Source organism: Arachis duranensis, chromosome 10 (assembly GCF_000817695.3).
Source record: "Arachis duranensis cultivar V14167 chromosome 10, aradu.V14167.gnm2.J7QH, whole genome shotgun sequence".
NCBI classification, from domain to species: domain Eukaryota; kingdom Viridiplantae; phylum Streptophyta; class Magnoliopsida; order Fabales; family Fabaceae; genus Arachis; species Arachis duranensis.
Window position 1 is genome coordinate 99,087,097 of NC_029781.3, and position 6,611 is coordinate 99,093,707.

Below are 6,611 nucleotides of genomic sequence, written 5' to 3' on the forward strand. Positions count from 1 at the left end.
AGAAATCTTTCTATTCTTTTTTATCCAAATGTTCTAAATAATCGAACAAAAACACATCATCCATCTCTTGCACTCGTGCTTACTAGCTAGTTAATAACTCAGTCCAAAATGTTCCCTTAGTATTTCCGAGCACGACCATTACCTACCGGCAAATGAAATTCATTAGAACATGCCCTTTTTAGCTAAATTATTAAAAATGACATTATTAAAATAAATAATATATATAGTGTGTGTGAGAAAGACATTATCAAATGAAAAAACAATTAATCAAATTAAAGATAACATAGATTGCAATGCTATGTGAATTAAGCTGACCAAAAATGATGATAACTAATAAGTAATAAGCGTGAATGAGTCAAATGATTAAAATTTAAAAGAGAGTCTGAATGTTAAAACCAATGTGTCAATGTTAATAATCATGATTCCAAGTCGGGCTATATCCCATAATATTTCAAAGACAGATTTCATTATTTTATTCAAATAGAAAGATGTATGTACTGCAGTTTATATGTAACTAGGGTTATTAATGAGCAGTAAAAAAAAGATAAATATGGTTTATATACAAAAATATTACAATCAAAGATCTCTCCAAATACCCCCTAGACTGTGGTGTATTATATTTTTCAATGAAAAATAATTTTTTATAATAAAAAAATTACAAAAAAATGTCATATGTTCTATAAATTTAGTGATTTTTTTTTTCATTTTTAGCCAATTTTACTCTTAAAAAAACTTTTTCAACAAGATTATTATCCACTCTCTTCATAATAGTCAAGCCAAATAGTGTAAAATTTTTGCAAACTCTGGCCACATTCAAATGGAAATTGATACTCTTATTTTTTTTAAATTATTGTTGTAAAATATAATCTCTCAATATCTGTTATAAGTGTTGGAGAATAGTAATAGTATTAAATATGATCTTTTATTATATATTTTAAAAATATATAAAAAAATATTAAATAATAAAAAAGCACACTTAACAAAATAATTAAAAAAATGAAGAAGATCTAATACTATAAACTCCTTACTTTATTTGTTACACTTAAATTTAAAATATCGAAAAATTTTCACAAGGTTAAGGTACATGATTTAAGTACACTTTAGCTCCCATATGGCCAGATCACAATTCATGAGTTTTTTTACTCTTGTTTTAATGACACCGATAAAGCGTTGGAACTTGGAAGTGAATCCTTCAAATTGATTAAGGTGATTGTTTCCAGTTTCCAACATGATATACAATGCTTTCAAGAGCAAGGATTTCTGCTTCAATCAATTTTGGTACTTATTGTATCTTAAAAATCACAAGATAAAAATATATGATCTATCATAGATTTTTTTATTTAAATTATTTAAATATAATATTAACAAAAATGTGTAATATGAGGTGTATATAGTTTATCCAAAACAGCTTGTATATCTGATATAGTACCCTAAATCAAGTTAAACACACATTTGTAAGTGAGAATACTATACCGAATATGAAACAACGCGTTAAATCACAACTCGGGTGCTATCAGAATACGATCAAAATGTGGTAATTAAATGTTGTGTATTCGAGATACGTGTATATCAGAAAAGCGGATATAGTACTTGAAATGCTTGCCAAATGTTATATAAAGCGTAAAAGCGTTTAGCCGAGATCTTTGGCTTCATTCTAAATTTTTTGGGTTTTGGATAATTTTAAAAGCATAAATAGTTAGATACGAGAATTACGTCCAATCATAAAATATTAACAAATTGAATGCAACTTGGCATGTGGTTGGAGCATTAGATTTTGAAGCCAATTTGTGTATCTATTATTTTTAATAGTTAATTAGTTAATATATTTTTAATTTATTTAGTTTTTAGTTAATACCACCTTATATGTAAATTAGATATTTATTAGTATTTACTTGGATGAAATTTGTTGAAAGAATAAAATATTAAAATTTGATTAGGTATATATGAAGTCATTTTTATCTGCCGTGTTAGTTTATTATAAATTATCTTTTTTATTTGTTATTCTTAATTCAATAATATATTTTCTTATGCATTAAATTAGTTAATAACTCATGCTTAAATTTAATTAAATTATATTATTAAGTAAAGGGTTAAATATGGTTTTAGTCTCAAAGGTTTTCAGCCAGAATCGAAACCGTCCATAATCTCACACTACAAGAGAAACGGAGCTTTGCGGCGGTTTTTTTGCCAAATTGTGGCGGTTTGAAACCGCCGCAAAACAGCATGCCAGCGAATTAGGGACCGCTGTCCATAAGGGTGCGGGGAATGCATTTTGCGGCGGTTTCCAGCAACCGCTGGCATAACCGCCGCTAAATGAAAGAAGTTATTTGCGTCAGTCTTAAAACCGCCGCTATTTAGAAAACAGGTTTTAAAAAGAAATTGTGGCAGTTAAAAACCGCCGCAATTTTGATGTGGGTTTAAAAAAAAAAAAACTGCAGCGGTTTCATGCATGAATTTAAAAAAAAATACGACCAGCAGTGGTTTGTTCCATTTTTCTTTATTATAAAAATCCATACAAAACTTGTAATACAACTTGCAATAAAAACTATATCTGCATTTGGATTGTATATCTTCTCAATATTCTCATTCATTTCTGACATATAAACATTGGTGTATCATTAAAAATAGAGCTGACATTATTTTATTTTCTTGGCACTAGCCTACAGAATAATAAAATAAAGTCAAACTATAAATATTTCAAGCTAGCAAAGTGAAATACAAAGGTAAGTAAAAATATTAACCTTTAAATGTGATGAAACCTTCTCTACTTTTATGAAAACTCCTGAAGATTCAATAACAAGAGTAGCCCAAAATAACCTAAGTGATCTCCACAAGATCTCTAGTCTGGTGTATATCCTTTCTAAGGGTAAAATACTGCTCTATCTTAGAAAAAATATAATATATAAATTAAATTAAAACTTAACAAACAACGCACTACTACTTAATAATGTAAGAATGAAACATGGTTCAATTGATCAAAAAGTACAGAAAATTTACTTGATATAATGACCAATAAGATCATCATGGGTGATGACTCATCTCTTCACATAATTTCTGGAACCACCGCCAAACCTGAAAACAAATAAAAAATAACTTATTGAACGAATAAGTGAAACAAGGAACTCCCAAATATACATAAGATAGAGAATCTTGTAGCACATTACCATCTTGAGAATCAGTATATACAAAGACATGACATGAGTCTCAACCCAAAAGATTTTCAAAGACAACAACAAACACAAGAAATATTTCATCTTAGGAAAAGACATAGTTTCTCAACATCTCTCAACACTTGTTTCTTTTTCTTTTTCTTATTGTACAAAACAACTTAAAGCATCAAAATATAATTCAGTATGGTTAATGGGCATGTTGAAAATAGACATAAACAGCTAAAATGGACATAAACAAGCACATTTAGCATTTAAACTACACAATCAATTAAAACCTCCAAAGATAGAACAATTTTCAAAAAAGAGAAAAGAAAAACAATTCAAATAAATTATGGAACTCTGCATCTTTGCTCCTCTTTGAAGAAGAACATGGATATACTAATAGGGATATACTAAAAAGAATTATTACCTTTTATTCCTCAATTGAAAATTCTTCTTATACATTCTGTATTTCTATCACTTGGACAAGAGACTTAGAAACTAATGATGAGAGATCTATAATTTCGGCAATAGAGATATACCTGTAACAGAACAAATTAGATTGTTAAAATTTTAAAATTTATACAAAGTACTAAAGGGGCAGTATTAGTGTAGTTTCAAACACACTATTTTTGTGATACTAGAATAATTGAAGAGAGGCAAAAGAGACAGAAGTTTCATTGCACTCCCTTTGGAATAATAATACTATATCCGCATCTCTCCTTTTAGTAGCTATTGATTATTTAATGGCATTTCATTTTGCTAATCAAATTAAGTTGTTAGTTTAAGACTTTAATAGTAAAAAATATTAATTAAAAACTAAAACTTTCAATTTTTAACTATATGCAATGAATTAATACCTTCTAAAATTTTTACCATTAAAAGACAATAAAAAAGTAAAGTATCAATTAGGAGGTGTACCTGCTAAGTCTTAATCCTGACACCATTAGTAGTATCCTTAATAATTGCTGTATCTAAAATCACTTTCTTCATTATGCTAGTTGAATTGTCTTCCCCAAGGCTCCTAATGCTAAAAAAGTTTAGATTTTTGGGTAATAAATAAAAATTAAAAAAGATTAAAATGTCAATTAATTAGCTTGTTAAAGTGACCTGAAGTTTTACACTAATAAAACTGTCATATGGAAATAAATTAATAACTATTTTTGAAGATTAAATGATACCTAATTCCATGTCCTGGTCCACAAAAAATTCAGCTCTGGGTTGTAAACCAGTTTTGTTTTCATTTGTTCAGATTCTTCAACTATGGTAGTGTTTAACTTTATCCCAAGTTCAGCTGCAGTTGTCACAATCTCCATGGAAAACAATAACCTATTTATAGATCAGTCAACTACGAAACTTCATTTAATATCAACTCAAACCTTGACAATTATTTCCATCATAAAGAACAAAATTCTTCCTGCTTATTTTCATACAAAAATAAAAATAGCAATAATCATCATCATTATCATGCAGGAAAAAAGTTGACAGCATTATTTGGTAAGCTTCTCCCTTGGAGTTCATAGGCTTGATACCTTAAACTATATTAAATTTGTAGCCCCACCATGCTTGATCAGGTTAGGAGAAGCTATGAATACATTTTAGTCTATTGACAATCTCTCAATTTCACAAACTTTGATCTTCTACATGTAAAACACTAATATGTATTATGCAAGTCATTTAAAAAGAATAAACCACTGAATCAAAAAGAAATTATTTTCTAAGTGTGCATTATTTGACTGCCTATGCAATTGGGTAGGAAAAAAATCATATATATTTTTAATATATTTCAAGTGTCCATACAGTTGAACCAATTAAATGCTAACTAAGTCATTCATATCCAAAGAATTCAACGCCCATTTACATGCAGGTATAGCATATATAGATACAGGGTCAAAATGAAGTACCCTTTAACTTAATCCAAATAGAAGCATGCAGAGAAGAGTGATGCTCAGAAAAAATTTGAATGGAAAGTAAAGAAAACACAAGCAACCAAATGTACCTGTAATTAGTTAAGGGTACAAAGTTAGCAAGCTTCCCACATTCTGGATCATCCTCAATACTTTGTGTCAAGAGCAACCTTCTAGACCTCTCTATCATGCCAAACAACAACATCTATGACAGACCCTTTATCATCATAGCTCTAAAACACCAAAATGAAGCATAAACAGCAAATAATAAATCACATATCCTACTTTTCCCCTTCAACCAAAAAAAATGATAATTCTCATACAAAATGTAGCACAACATTGTCAAAATTTTTCGGATCAGCATGGTGAAACATATTCAAAACACTTGGCATATTGTCAAACACTTGGCATGCAAAAGCATAAATAACACAAAATAGCACTAACAAGCATTCTTTGCAACACCAAATCAAAATTCAACACTAATGACATGAAAAATTAGCAGCATTTCGCAGTGACTCGGCAAAATATCAGTCAATCAATCCAAACAAATTGAAATTCAAACTCAAGAAGCTCTTAACAGCATGTTTAACTATATATAAGCTAACACTAATTCTAATCAGAAAATCCTAATTCTAACCTAAACTCAACTAACAGCGGCAAATAATCCTAACCAAATCAAATTAACAATAGAATCAACATATAAATAATCATAAATTAACTAAAATAGAGAAGAAAAGGTGATCTGAGAACCTGAGTCGAAGAATAGAGCAAGAACTCAGGAGAGAGGGGTGTAGTGGCAGTGACCAGCCGCTGCTGCGTCTGAACTCGCTGGAACTAGAGTGGCTATATTCTGATTCTGTGACTGGGAATGAGGGAGGCAGGGGCGAGCTAGAGAGCCACAGTGCAAGGTTGTGAGGAGGGGAAGAAGATGGTCGCGGTGGCACTGGATGGTAGCTGGCGGCGAGACAGAGAAGGCAAAAGACAGAGGAAAAGAAAGAGAGAAATGGTTTTTGCGATGGTTGTTCGGCGAAGGTCGAAGAAGAAGAAGAAGATGACGGTGGTGGTTTTGTGGTTTTGACGGAAAACCTGAGTTTGGTAGGATCTGAAGGTTTGAGGTTGAGAGATGGGTTAGGGTTAAGTTTGGTTTGTCTTGAGAAAGAAAAAATAACGAGACTGAGAGACAGAGCGGCAGGGGGTGTAGACTGAGGGACAGAGCGGCAGGGGGTATTTCAAATAGATTGCCAGCGTTCACTAGATTTGCCGCTACAGCTGCCACAAAATTAGGAGATAGCAGCGGCTCGACCAACCACCGCTAAATGGCCGCTGCTATCTACCGCCTCTCTTGTAGTGTCATTTTCGATTTAGAATCATTCTTAACGTTTTTTTTCTTATTAAAATCGTTCTTTTTAATAAATTTTTTAATTTAATTCCTAAACTACTCCTATTTTAATAAAATAAAATAAAATAAATATAAAATAAATAAAAAGAAGAAGAAAGAAAGGGATACGAGAAGGGGGTGGAGAGAGAAAGCAGGGGGAGAGGAGGGGGACCACCG

At 30.9% G+C, this 6,611-nt stretch overlaps 1 long non-coding RNA gene across 2 annotated transcripts; it reads right to left on the bottom strand.

The window, feature by feature from the left end:
• Nucleotides 1-2,702: 2,702 nt before the first annotated feature.
• Nucleotides 2,703-6,209, bottom strand: LOC107471161 (uncharacterized). 2 transcript variants are annotated; one of them, XR_008004547.1, is made up of 6 exons: nt 5,807-6,209; nt 5,149-5,289; nt 4,331-4,478; nt 4,071-4,173; nt 3,580-3,691; nt 2,703-3,072 (listed from the first exon to the last, which is right to left on the bottom strand). It is a non-coding gene; the product is annotated as an uncharacterized LOC107471161 (long non-coding RNA). The 2 variants fall into 2 exon arrangements; XR_008004548.1 differs by having other exon boundaries at nt 4,071-4,179.
• Between the last annotated feature and the right edge of the window lie 402 nt (nt 6,210-6,611).